The 14,689-nt window shown below is 38.6% G+C and overlaps 1 protein-coding gene across 1 annotated transcript in view; it reads left to right on the forward strand.

The window, feature by feature from the left end:
- Positions 1-12,762: 12,762 nt before the first annotated feature.
- Positions 12,763-14,689, forward strand: part of LOC139133261 (nuclear receptor-interacting protein 3-like) — a 38,705-nt gene continuing 36,778 nt past the window's right edge. The window contains exon 1 of the mRNA XM_070699788.1: positions 12,763-12,902. The gene's annotated coding sequence lies outside the window, so the exon portion shown is untranslated. The remainder of the gene's footprint in view (positions 12,903-14,689) is intronic.

A 14,689-nucleotide genomic window follows, 5' to 3' on the forward strand; every position in this document is an offset into this window, starting at 1 on the left:
CTTTAGCCAGAGGTAGTTCTGTATTTTAATCCCAAACATTTCTCAAGCCATTACCCTACCAGATTCCAAGTTTAGAAAACTGAGTTCTCTAGGACTCATTTTGTGAAAATTGTGCCTGGTTTTGGATTTTGCCTTGCAAGTGCTCTGTATGAATTATTTTATGCTTTCAAATACTTTCCCGTTCTTGCTAAAGAAAGGATTTTATTTTTGAAAACTCAGAGGGTGTAGAACGCATGAGACCCATTGTTGAAAATCAAGAATTCTAGCTCCATTATCGATATTGAGAATTTATTTTGCTGTGTGTCAACTGTACAAAGGCCACGTGTTGTACAGATGGCTCCCACCCCCAGCAACGTACCAACACTTTATGATTTTCAAATTAATGACAAAATTTGATGGAACAGCTTGAAGGAGCAATAGCTGTAACTTTTGGTCATATTTTCATTATTTTTTCCAATAGAAAAGTAAATTTTATTCATGTTGTTCATAGACTATGTTGACATAGTATGTATTAGCTCTGCAAACACAAATTGACATCACATTCAAGTGTCTGTAGTAACTTTTGACCCTTTCACCCCCAGTTCCCTGTATACAGGTCCAACTTTACCATAGAAAACAATGGATTTGGGGCAAACCATGGTGGAAACTTTTGATGGTTTGTTTTACTATTGTTGTTTTTTTTATTGTTGTCTCCGGTTTCTTGTTTACTCCCCAAAGCATGTTCAGATACACAGTATTCAGTTTGTCAACTCAGCCTGTACATGTATAGACTGCATTGTTATTGTTGACAAGTGAATTCTGGTCTGGACTAGAATTCAAATGTAAACAACAACAGTGCATTTTACACATGAAGACGCTGTGTGGATTAAAAGTGTTTCGACATGCTGTGGAAAGTAGATCAAGAAACTGTAGTTGACATCGTAAACAAAAATTGGGAAAAAAAATCAAAAGTTATAGCTGCAGGTCCTTTAACCCTTTCACCACTATGGTTTGTCCCAAATCCATTGTTTTCTATGGTAAAGTTGGACCTGTACACAGGGAACTGGGGGTGAAAGGGTTAACCCTTTTCCTGCCAAGTCAATATTTCACAATCAGGTCAAGATGGTTACAATAAATGAAACACAACATATTCCATATGGTGTATTTAAACATAATACTCTACATTTGAAAGCTGTTGAAAACATAATTACTGTAAACTTGATTTTTTTGGACTAAAGATGCTATAACAGACCAAGCCAAGTGGGTGAAAATACGTCATGTTTTGGCTCAATACCGTTTTTTACTGACTTGGCTGATGGGGGAAGAGATGCCGTCTGGCAGGAAAAGGCTTATGTGCTCTATGCAATGTTGTTGTAGGCAAATGAGTTCTAGTCACAGACTAGCATGAGGTTGTCATCAACAACATTGGACACACAAGTACGTACACACAGGATGCAGCAACAAATTGATAAAAAGGACATTTTCATATGATTTTTGGAGCACACAACAAATTTCATCTAACAAACAACAACTTTGAAACCATGCCAAAAAGCTACAGGTACCCGAGATGAATTCACAGTTTCAAACATTTATTGCGTACCATGAAGCAGTCCAAAGTGTGTTCAAAAATTCCCTTGGAATTGGAGATGAGAGTTCACCTCATTTATGAAGTGAGGCAAGACTCATACAGTCTACGTGATGAAAAGGCAAAAATTAAGCTAAAAATTGAACACATTTCAGACCCCTTTATGAGCGTTCGCACAAGTTGATCACACACTACCCACCATAAATCTATTTCCAAAAGGGGATATTTGTTTTGCACATGTGCCATTTCATGTATTTTATGGTGTGATCAGTCCCATATTAGAACGAAAAATTACAGCTATGCTGGTATCAACTCCTCTTGGGCCGTCAACATATAATACCCGGTATATGTTTGTAAAAACACTCCTCTTTCTAAAATCATCTGAAACACCCGTGACGAAAGTTCACAACAACTGTCTCCTCCATCGGATGCTACGTTGCTGCTGTACCCAGATTGCCGGTAGCAATTTGACAGTATTTGGCATTTATCTAAACAAATATTTGTTTACTTTTAGATAAGGCGGTGTGAAAATTTAATCATGAAATGATAAAAGACTGGGCACAGACAAGCAGTCCTGTGCATGTGTTGATTTTATCTTAGCCCAATTGGATTCTTTATAAGCTATTAAAATTGCTTTGGCAAAATAAGTAGATTTGACAAGAATTTTTTCTGTTGACGCCTGAAGGGCAATAACATGAACTACTTATCCATGTTCTCCACAGCTTTGAAATAATGCTGGATTGGTCAATTTACATAACAATACAAATTGCATATTCTTATGTTGTGAAAATGTATGCTTTTTATGGTAATTTGCATATGACTAGGTTGCTTGAATAGTGGGGTGGGGAGTGGGGGGATGGGAAGGGGCACCCCTCAATTCCCCTAGTGGAAAACCCTGCTCACTTTCATCTGGGCATTTTAATTTTGCGATGCTTGGATTTTTTTTAGTTTCTGTCATTTCTGAGTTAGGAGGGTTAATTTGTTCAGTCAGTTGGGGGCTGTTCAAACCATCGGCCCGCGGAAAGCAGCAACTGTACCAGTGGCCATTCTCAAGTTCAGGCTTTCTTGTGTGCGTTACCAGTTGCACGATTCACTAAAGTGGGCAGTTTGAAGACAGTCAGATTTCGCTGCTTGACTCCGAGTGTGCTGGTGCGAGAACATCTTCATGAATATCAGGGCTTCAATGATGTTATTATCTTTAGAAAGAAAATTCTCAACAAAAACTGGCGGCTTGAAAGTCCTTGAATTTTAAATTCTATGAAAAGTCATATTGACTGGTGTTTATAAGCTGTCCGCAATTTTTGAAAAATCACAAGATGATCAGTTGTGATATCATAAAATTGATGTGTACGATGATATATCATAAACACGATACCGGTACATGGAAAAGAAAATTTTGATCCCATTGAGTTCCTGGAATTCACTGAAAAAGTTGTGGAAAGTGGTTGAATTTTAAGTGACTTTGAGTGTATAAACTCTGCTGTGGTGCTTTGCCTTGACAGTCCAGTACCCTAAACAAACGGTGCAGTGTAGCTTTTGGTATTGTTTTCGCTATGTATGTTTTGTGTATCAACTACAGTGTCTTGTTCTACTCCCCAAAAGCATGTTGAAATACACAGTATTCAGTTTGTCAACCCAGCCTGTGCATGTGTAGACTGCATTGAATTTGGTTTGGACCAGAATGCAACTGTGAACAATAACAACCGAGAAAAACTCATGCAAACAATGGAAGATAGCCATCATCAGGGGGCCTCATTGCTATCAGATTTGTATTTTTGAAGTCTGTTTAAATGTCGAAATTTGAAATAGGAGTGAAAACCCCTGACAAAAACACACCTTTAATCTCACTGAGTGGAGTATACAAAATATTGAAATTTTCTTGCCCTGAAAGTGTCAAAATGTTGATTTTTATTAGAAAAATGTTACTCATTTGGAGAGAAGCTGTTTGGTCCCAGAGCTAGAGAAAAAATTTGCCTCACTGTAAGTTGCCTTGCCCAATTTTGACATTTCCTGTAGTGTGAGGTACTTTCAAGAATACAGTGTTGAAAACAAATTCTGTGTTAATTTTATCTGTTGACTGTGGATTGATTTGTGAACTTCATTAATACACTATATGTTTAGTTCATCCTACTGCACAGCACTTGAAGAATAACTGGACTAGTTTGTTCCGATGATCACAAACTGCTCAACCTAGGGTGCCTTTCCTAGTAATTAAATACAACTGTACCCCCTAGGTACAGTTTAACTCCAGCGTTCTTCATTGCTGTGTTGGTAGAATTTCTATGGTCTGCCTTGACAACTTTAGCCATTCCTGCTGTTATCATTCGTGCATAGAGAGTTTAATCTCGGTTTCTTTCTGCTAGAATTTGTTTTTCAGGCTGATTAGAGAACTTATATATTGCCTGACAGAGCTTTATTTTTTTTAATTAAGAAGTATGATGAATATAACAATGTGAATCGAATTTTTGTACTGTGTGACCCACCGAAAGTGGTGTGTTGTATGTAATGTTTCAACTACGGTGGCCATATGTGGAGCCCATGTTGTCAGTGACAATGCCTAGGCTGCTGCCAGTCAATATGACATAATTTCTTGCTCACAGGTCCTGTGGATAATTAAACCAAGATTTGATCACAGGGACTGCCTTTCATGGGGGATGCCAACAAGAGGATAACCAACAGCTGTTGTTCTTGCCTTCCCCCTCCTTCCCCCCCCCCATCTCAGGGTGCCATTTTTCCTTCCCCTCTTGTAAACATTTTCACAAGCAGCTACTTTCAATATGTGGTCCACACTGCCGTAGCTGAAGCAAGTGTGTGTTCCTTCAAGCCAAGCACCCCCATCTCCCTGTGTGTGAATCCAGTCACCGTTTTGAAAAAAAAGGCCTGTACCACAGGGTGGTGGTGGATTTCGTAAAAGAAGGGAGATAATGACCATGATAGATGCATGATGTCCACATATGCTTGAAAATGTCGTTGGTGCTAATATGAAAATTATAAATTGCAATATTATTTTTCCTGTGCTGCCAGCATGATAAAGTATTCCACTTTATTCCCGGTCAATCGCAACACTTACACTCCTGTGTATGTACTATATGACATTTTAAAACCTATCTTCCTAAAATAGAAAGTTTTGCTATAAATTTCAAGGCACATGTTGGAAATACTGAGACCAAGCTTCCATATTGGTTTTAATTAATTTGCAGCGTTTCTTTCATGTACATTTTACAGAAACAGATCTCTTAGGATGGTCAAAATGTGCAATGAAGGGTACCTTAGAATCAAGTGTACTTTCAGTCAAGGCTTTTTGATCTGTCGTGTATGCTTATAAATTTGTAATATTGTGTTCACTTTCTCATTCCTTTTGCTGCTGCCTCCCCCTCCAACATAGTGATAATGGACTGATCCACACCGATGGAACTTGTGAGTTGAAACCAACCCCTGGGGTCTGAAGGCTAATAATGATGTTGGTGAAAGAATTTAGACTTTTTACTCTGTATTAAGGTAGAATGCACCTTCGGGACTGATATTCCGACTGTCAAACTTTTACCATACTTAATTTGGTCTGCTGCCTGTGAGGGCTCATTTTGAAGCTCATGGAGTACATAATGTTTTCACTGGCTTATTGTTGTGAACTGAAAATTCAATTTTCCCTTAGATTTGACACAGTGTTAGCAGCCATTTTGAATATCAAAGGCCATTAATATTGTGTAATTTGTTTCTCTGCTGTCAACTTTTGCAGTGACCCCTGGTTGTGATTCTTGATTTCAAAAGGGAAATGGTTTAAAGGTATACAGTCACATGTTATCTAAATATGCCCATTGGTATTCAAAATGCCCATTTGAGGGCGCTGTTTTAAAAAAGTGGCCACCCGCTTAAAATCTTTGATTGGTTAGATTTTCTCTTTCCATGGTAACTGTGGCAAAATTTGAACAAGTGACAGTATACCTTTAAAGGTTCTGTATGGAAAGTTTGAGTAAATCAGTCTTTCAATTTCCAGGTGCATACTACCTTGAAGGTTCTGTGATGCCTTCCTTTCAAGGACAACCTGAGTATCTGCAAGTGTTGTTTTACTTTTTACCCCATTACACAGTAAACAGGTCCACATCCACCATTAAAAACAGTGGTTTAGGCTAAACCATTGCGGTGAAGGGGATGTTCTTAATAGACAGGTGGCATTTTCCACAACCTGCAACTTTCGCTGTAAACGTTTTGCCACAACAAAGCCATCCTGATTGTAACAGTTTTTGTGAAGGCGTTATGCGATAGTTTATGCGATTTGTCCAAAGAAAGAGTGGAACTTTGTACAGGACTTGAACTGAGAGCTGCTTGTGTTTTTTACCTTCTCACAATTAATGACAACCGTAAAATTATGTTTACGCGGTTTTCTCTATAGTAGCATCGTTGCAGAGACTCGCTCCAAAAATTAGTCAGCAAATCTTGTGTGTGCTCAAAACATCGATGATCTAACTGGTGCACAGCACATTGTTTTCAGAAGCTATTTTCTGTGTGTCGTGTTCATCTGGCTCTTCTGTAACCCTGTAGATAAGTCGACTGAACCATATAATTGTAAAATGATTGTTGTTAAATCATTTTTGTATCTGTATAGTTGGTGGTCTTTATTTTGTGATTCTAGGCCATCGGCCCAATACACTTCACAATAAATAAACTTTACAAAAACTGACAGGAAAAGCAATCTGACAAAATACTTAATAATTTAGCTATCATATATCTCTTTTCTTAATGTCATCGCATGAAATACAAATGCTGCTAAACGCTGTAGTGTAGAATTGTCCTCTGAAGACATTAAAGATAAAATTTTCTTTCAGATGGTGGATTCAAGTAAAACGGTGGAATGTATTTACTTCTTATGTTGTCAAAAAAGGGGCAAAGTAGGACAAAATGATACTCATTTTCAATCTCATTTCTCTCACACAGTATACAAATTCGTTCGTTTTAAATAGTAGCCTTGAAAATGAGGTTTTTTTTTTGATCTGTATAGTTAATTCATGTAGATGTGTGGGTTTCTCACTATCAAATGCAAATAATCACACCAAGCCATTCCCTGACAAATCAGATATGACAAAGCGATTGTGAAGTATCTTCATTGAACTTTCTATGACCTTTGACTTTGTTTATCTAAGCAAAGAAGCTTAAGGTTTATAGTTTTTTTCCCGTTCCTCATAATCATTGTAATGGTAACTTTGTGTGACCATGGAGGTACCAAAAGACCTCCATGGTATGACTTTGTCAATCAAGGAAACATTGAGCACCTTTTCCAGATGTGACGTAACATGATAATTTGCAATGAAATGCAACCCAGACACTGTGAAAGCATTAATTATTAAGGGATTTAATTTCACTATTCTGTGATTTCAGGCATCTTCATTCTGTTTGAAATCCACATACTTGCAGGTTATGAACAATACAAATTATTGTCAATTGACATTTTCACTGACGCTGAATGCAACACATGTAGACACCACCCGCTGTAAACAGCTATATGAATACAAGTAAATAGTTTATGTTTTTACAGTTCAGCTTCACTTTTCTTTGTAACCATGACAATAACTTCTGCTGATGAAGCGTTACGGCTATGCTCATACTCTGTATATTCCATACGCTGCTTCTCTACCGAAAACGATGACGTGAAAGTTATGTTGTTGAGTCATAATTTATGTATCATTTTTCCTCATGAATAATTAATATTGTTTTGAATTGTTCATACGTTGTCCTTCCAAGCATTTGTAGAAACCTGCATTGCATGTTACGGTGTCACATGATATGTACAACTTCAGTTGTTGTGATCTTTATGAAATGTGCTCAACAATACATTGTTTTAGCCGTACATTTGTAACACGTGATTACTTCACAACTAAGAGTTCACTGGAAAGGTTTCTACAAGCAGGGGAGGCTAAACCTGATGTACCAGCCCCTCTTCAAAATAAATGTGTGCCAAGCATTACCTACCAAAAAGTAAACTTCCCGTGGGGTAGTCATGGAGTAAATATCCTGTTTTAGTCAATATGAATTATTTGAATATATAATCAGTTATTTGCATATGATCATTTGCATATATTTAGATATGCAAATGCACAGCTATGTACTATACACAGAATGGATAAACTTGGTTGAACTCTGTTTTAAAGAAGTAAATAGCCAAATTGTTGAACATTAAATTGAAAAGTGTTGCAGACGTATTCTGTTTAAAGTGAGTTTCTTCTGAAGAGAATGTTTATCTAATACCCAATCAACCGACTAGTGGTAGGGGTGTGTTTTGTATTCATCTCACACTGTTGTTCTTATTTTTAGTGATTATAAAACAATTTTCGAAAGAAGAGATTTTTAGCTTGGATTGTATCTGTGTATTCGGCATTTGTTGTCAGTGTTTTTTTCCCCCAGTATTGAGTATTGTATTACTACGTGGAGATAGTATTAGTTTTAGCCTTGTCGATAACAATAAAAGATATCTTTAGTACAGAATGACTGTCGGCTGATTCTTATATCTTTTTCCCGTTCTGCTTTAGGTGTTTCGCTAGTTATTCAACTCACTCAAGGCCCTTTCCCAGTGATCTGCTTGTGAATTATGTCATACACCTCTTGAACATTGCAGATGCGTCAGTTGGCTACTTTTCCCAGTTGCATCAGAGCAAGTGACATTGTGAGATCGAGGATTTAAGGGAATATATTGTGCCGGGGACTTTGTACTCCCACTTTTCTGTATGGCCTCCCCTTTTGCCTTCCAGGTCGATTTCCCAATGCCTCTGATCATAGCTAAGGTAGAATGCACCTCGGAGACAGAAATTCTGGATTCTCTTCTGATCTACCACATGTTGGGCTCATTTTAAAGCTCTTGATGAAAGAAACCCGTCCTAATTTTTCGAAAATTTTATTTTTTCCCATAAAGTTAACACAGGGATGGGGCCATTTTGAATTTCAAATATCGGGAAATCTTAGGTAATTTGTCTCTCTGGTTTTCATTTTGTATGGTGACCCCTAATTTTTATTCCTGCTTTGGTAAGAGAAGATTTGAAGGTTTCATTTGAGAAAGTTTGAGCAAAAGTTTAAGTTTTTCACTTTCGAGACGCATACTAACTTAAACAGGAGGATAGTTTTCGTATCTTTCTTATGTCCTGCAATTGTGTGCTTGGTAAATTTAGTTTAATGTTAAGTACTACTCACAGTCCCTCCATCAGGGAGGGACTGTGTACTACTATCCAGACGTAGTTATTGTAGTGTAAAAAATCGAAAACACCATTGACATTTTAAACTTTCAAAAAACCCGTCTGAAGCTTTTGTAAGTTTTCTTCATAGTGACACGGACAAAGAACAAAGGTATATGGGGTATTAGAAACCAGGCTCGTCAGCGAGGATTCATGTCGCGGCCACGCTAAAACATTAAATGACACTGTTAAAGACGCCTCTCTGTCGTACGATGGTTTGGTCTCTCAATGTTGACAGCGAGTCACAGTCTAAGGTAGACTGCTCCAGGGTGGAGGAGATATTGGAACTACAACATTTTACAATATTTTGCTTGCCTGCTCATGTTGACTCATTTTGAAGAATGTGGAACAAAATTCACTGTCTTGTTCTATGAACTTGGCAAACTTACTTTTACACGTACCGGCCCATATTTTACATAAGGAATAGCAGACATTTTATGTAAAATAGCGATGCATTTTGGAAGGCTTTTTCTCGATGTACCGAATTTGCACCGTGACTACTGATTTCATTCCTGATTATGAAGAGTATTGTGTAAAGATGCTTTGAGAAAAGTTTGAGCAAAAGTTTGGAGCTTTCATTCAGTAGGCGGGAATTGCCTTAAATCCAACATTTAGTTGGCATTCACTTGTGAATGATTAAAAACGACGACATGTTCATTGTTAAGTTGTCCTCGTTGTAAATGAACTGATGAAAGGAGCCACTCTTTCTGAAAGTATTTTTTCGGCATATAGTGCAGAAATTTCGAACAGATAGGGTGAGTCGGTGTTTTCTGCTGAATACCTGCGATGTGTCCAATCTTTCAGATATTGTCCGAATTTAAGGTAGTTAGCTCCCCGAAACTGCCAAGACTTATTATCCTGGATTTCCCGAAATATTAAAGAATGGGCACAATGCCTTATGTTAGCTCTACAGGGGGCAGGGGGGGGGGGGTTAAATTTTCGAATTCACAATTTAGAAGCCCATGAAAACTTTATTTACTTCATAAACCTCAAAATAAGTCTCCGCAAGTAATAAACCAAAAAAAGTTAATGTCAAAGTTTGAAAACCCGAATATATGTCCCCGGGCACATTCCATCTTAAATAGCATTACGCCAACAAGATACTCGTATCCATACTTATGTTACTTTAGATATTTCAAATGGGCCATGACAGTAGCATTACTTTGCCCCACAAAGTAATTGTCGAGCACGAATTTCACGTTTTGAATCGTTGACGTAACAGCGCCCTCAACAAACGACTTTCACTTTTTGTCGCCAGGTTCCGACGGCCTGTCTTTGTAGTTACCACTCACGCATACCAATAGCATAATGCATTTTGGTTGCAGTCTTTTTTAGTGCAAGTGTGATCAACGCAATTATGGACACCTGGAGGACACATATTCCGACTCTCAAATTTTTACAGTACTTTTTTGGGTCTGCCCCTTGTTGGACTCATTTTGAAGGTCTTGGAGTGAGTAAGGCGTTCATCGGATTAATTTTTGAAAATCTAAACTTCAGTTTTTCTGTAGAGTTAACACAGGGATGGTGGCCACTTTTAATTTCAAGTGTCGATAAATATTGGGTACTTTGTTTTTGTAGTACTAAATTTTGGACGGTGACCTCTGATTTTTTATTCATCACGTCGAAAGGGAAAGTTTCCGTACGAAAGGTTTCAGCAAAACTTCAAGTCTTTAAATTTCGAGGGGCTATCTACATTTATCAAGTTCACTGTAATCTAGTTTGCTGTAAAATGGAAAGCATTTACAAAATCATGCAATGGTCTCTCAACATTTGGACTGAAGTGATGAAGGCACTGTAGTTGAACACAGAGATTAAAGAAAGGGAGCCATCATTATTTACGGCCTGGGGGTCGGAGGAATTGCTTTCGAAACTCCAAAATTTCGAGTAACCCCCCCTGCCAACCATGACGTGTTTGAGTAAACCCCCCTCTCTGCTACAGAAATTTTGAGTGACCCCCAAAAAAAAATTGGGAAATTTAAATATCTATACAGTAAAATGGATTGCTGCTGTGACAGGCCCTGTACAGGCCCTGATTAAAGAGGTTCCATTGCTGTGACAGGGGCTGATGTACAGGTCTGTATCCAGTGCTCTGATGACATGCAGTGTTCTCCATAGGATTTTGTTTACAAGAGGGCGAAGATGTGGTGTGAAAGCACCACAAGCGACCACGCAAGCGGTCGCGGGGGAGGTCAGGAGGGGGTTGTTCCCCCTCCTGTCGTTGGAGCTTTTGAAAATAGAGATTAAAATGGTGTTATTTGGTGGCACTTTGGGAGTATTTTTTCAGATTTTTTTCGTATAAAAAACCTCAAAGGAACGGAAATCTGAGACAGTATTCAAAAACTTATATTCCAGTTCACTGATTTCAATGCAGATTACATTTTTTGAAAACGAAAAAATAGCGACAGACATACATTTATTCACATTTATTATTTATTATTATTTTCCTGCAATAAAAGATGGGTTTGTTGTTAAGGCATTCCACTGGTTTTAAACTTTATAGAATCAGAATTAGCTTGCTTTACACGTTTTCCCCTATCGGTAACCTATACAATGTAGAATATAGAAAGCAGACGTTTCTCATGAATGATCAGGCAAGTATATCAATCTTTAATCTTGAAATACTGAAAAATGTACTCAGTACTAGCCTCTAACATAAGGCTTGCCACGTCGAATAGCTGATCATTCTCGTCTGAAGATCACAATAACGTGAAACACATAGTGTAATGAGATTTTAGTTTCTACTTGAAAGCACCTGTATATATATATATATATATATATATATATATATATATATATATATATATATATATATATATATATATATAAACACATACAGGTGGTTTCAAGTACAAACTGAAATCTCATTACACTATGTGTTTCACGTTATTGTGATCTGCAGACGATATATATATATATATATATATATATATATATATATATATATATATATATATAATGTGTGTGTGTTTGTATGTACATATACCGGGTATGAACATACATATCTCAAGCATACATATTGCTGTTCTTTACTATTATTGTTGTATTAATTCATAACTTCACTAAATGCTTCAGTACATATCAACAAAATTGAGTAGCCCCCCTTCTTGCTCTCCACTTTTGAGCAACCCCCCTCTTGTGGCTTTCGATTTTTTGAGTGACCCCCCCCCTCAGATTCCTCCGACCCCCAGGCCATAAATAATGACGGCTCCCTAAGTAAAGTCTCTCTGTTTTGCGTCTGGTCAGAGTTTCAAAGGGAATGCTGTTAGTTTGAATCAGTGGAAAATCGCACACAGAAATTTATCACGGACCCTAAGTTTGCCTCAGTATGAGAAACGATAGCATGTGGACAGACTCGGGGGCAACTTTTGATATATTTCTCAATAGTAATGCATTAAGTCACCACATGGTCTCAAAGGTATGACTATGGTCACCATTCATTTTCATGATTTACAGTTTCAAACAGATTGTTTTTTTTTTTAAAGAAAATTCTGTGTGCTTGTTTTCTCTGAAAACACCCGAAAGATACTCTCGCGGGGAGACAAAACAAATTTCCTCTTGCCTTACCACAATTGGTGACATCAAAATACGGCCTGCCCTTTAACATCGAGTTAAAATCTTGAAACCGCCGCTCCATTTATCATGTTTTTTTTTCATATTAGTATTAATGTACTGTACTGAACTGGTTTAAATCAAAATCGTGTACCTTTCACATTCAAATTTATCATGGCACATCTAATAACCCAATCAAATTCATTATCAATAATTTCCCACACCGACCTGGTAAAGGTAATGATGAGCCTCGTACCGGATCGTCCAAGTACCGTTATATTGGGTTGTTTTAAATTTCCATGGTGAGTGGCAGTTGAATTCGATTATTTGAGCGGAAGAGATCGTCCAAATACACGCCACAACACAGCGCACGTGCGCGGCAGTACGCCTGAAGTGCCCCCCCCCCTCGCCCGAAAAATTCTGAAAACGCGAGGGATCGCTAATCCGCGTTTCTCCTTACCGTTAACGACATCACGTGACACAGCTGATAAACGTCATCGTCGAGCGCCAGTTTGAACGCCGAGGCGCAGACCGCACGACGCAACGGTTGCCTTCTCTACGCTGTTGCCAAGGTATGTATTGATGTTAACTCATTTCCTGCAATTAATGTCCATGTAGCTTAAAAATGATTTATTCTCCTCAATATTTTGCAGTGTTGTCGTTGTTGAAGCCGATAAAATGTGATATTTGCATAGTTTTTTATTCGACTAGCATCAGCTTATGCTTCAGCTTTTATTAGCCACGCGGTCCAGCTAGTCAATATTTTACACTTTTTATCGAGTCATATGCACCATTTTAAGTGGACTTGTCCAATTTGACTGTTATCTGCCAGACGTGCAATCTTTAGGAAACACAGGTCACACAGGGCATTTCAAAGGTGCAAAGCCTGCATTTTTGTGACATGCATGATGGGACATCTGACCTTTTCGAGGGGAAAGGTGTGTAATTGTCGACGAATCCCGCCATACATGTCATTCAACACGACTGCGTAATCGAGTATTGTAGCTCCGCTAATGAAAGCCTATAATTCAATATAAGAGAGAAAATGTGAACGCTGGATGAGCGAGTACATTGTTCTCAGAAGTGGCTCTGCCTACGCGTCTCACGGGGGAAAAGGCCGACTCGCGTGACGGAAGAGCTGGTCGTGACAGCCTGCCTCGTGACGCACAAGTACTCACGGCCGGAGCGACGGCACGGAATCTGCTATCTGCGGTGGCGTGTACGTTCGCAGGTCTCGAGTAGGAATCCCCTTCATTCGGAAAACCGCGTCTGTTTTGATTTTGACAAATTTCACATTCAAGTTAATGCGCTGTTGAAATATATATTGCATAGGTGACGGTCACAATTACATCAATTAGGTTTCGCTTGTGCCAACTATTCGCTATTGTTTAGGCCTATATCTATATTTTAACAAAGCGAGTAATCAGATTCCAAACTCCTGCAGTTTCACATGAAACGCAATTTATCCAATTTTATTAGTCACCGTATCCGCCACATACCATATTATCATCTTTGTACCTTAATGTTCTTCAACACTTCCTCGATTATTGCAGAGTTACTGGAAACAGAATTTTAGTCGCAAGAGAACAGAAAAAAATAGCACCCCGATAAATATGAAATTGTGTTTTTCTGTAAGCGATATAATAGAAATGGGACCTCGCCTTATGCTAACAGGTTGCCATGCCAACCACGGAAAATGTCAGAATTTGCCTCTGTTTAGGAAAGCATGGAAACGCCTCCAAGCTGACAACTTGTGAATTCATCAGCTGCATCACTGTTCACCGGCATCTTTTGTATTGCCGTCCTATTCATACACACTGTTGAGGCTCCCAGCTTCCTCATTCAAAACGACTGATACGGTAGCCTTGAGCAGGGGCATCCTGGCGTGCTGCCGGCAATCGGTTCAGTCACGGATGATGAAAAGTGCAGCCTTGCGTGTGGGGTGTCGTTTAAGGTGTAGAAGGTTCTACCTTTTTGTATAGCTGCCATCTACCGAGAGTACTAGTTCAGATGGGGAGAGAGAGAGAGAGAGAGAGAGAGAGAGAGAGAGAGAGAGAGAGAGAGAGAGAGAGAGAGAGAGAGAGAGAGAGAGAGAGAGAGAGAGAGAGCATACGTGTTCTCATTTTATATTCAGAGGAATCCAAGTCAACCATATTCGAATTGAAACTGATCATGTATTTCCATGTTTTAAGTGATCCTCGATCGAGCTTTCCAGATTGTCATGTCTCAGGTATGCCATAAAGTCAAAGATTTTCAAGGGAAGGGGGAAGGCAACACGGCTTGACAAGCGAAGGTTATATGGATAACATGTCGCTTATAATAGTGTATGCATGCACACGAGATCACACAATTACGAAGG

This window comes from Ptychodera flava, chromosome 1 (genome assembly GCF_041260155.1).
Source record: "Ptychodera flava strain L36383 chromosome 1, AS_Pfla_20210202, whole genome shotgun sequence".
NCBI classification, from domain to species: domain Eukaryota; kingdom Metazoa; phylum Hemichordata; class Enteropneusta; family Ptychoderidae; genus Ptychodera; species Ptychodera flava.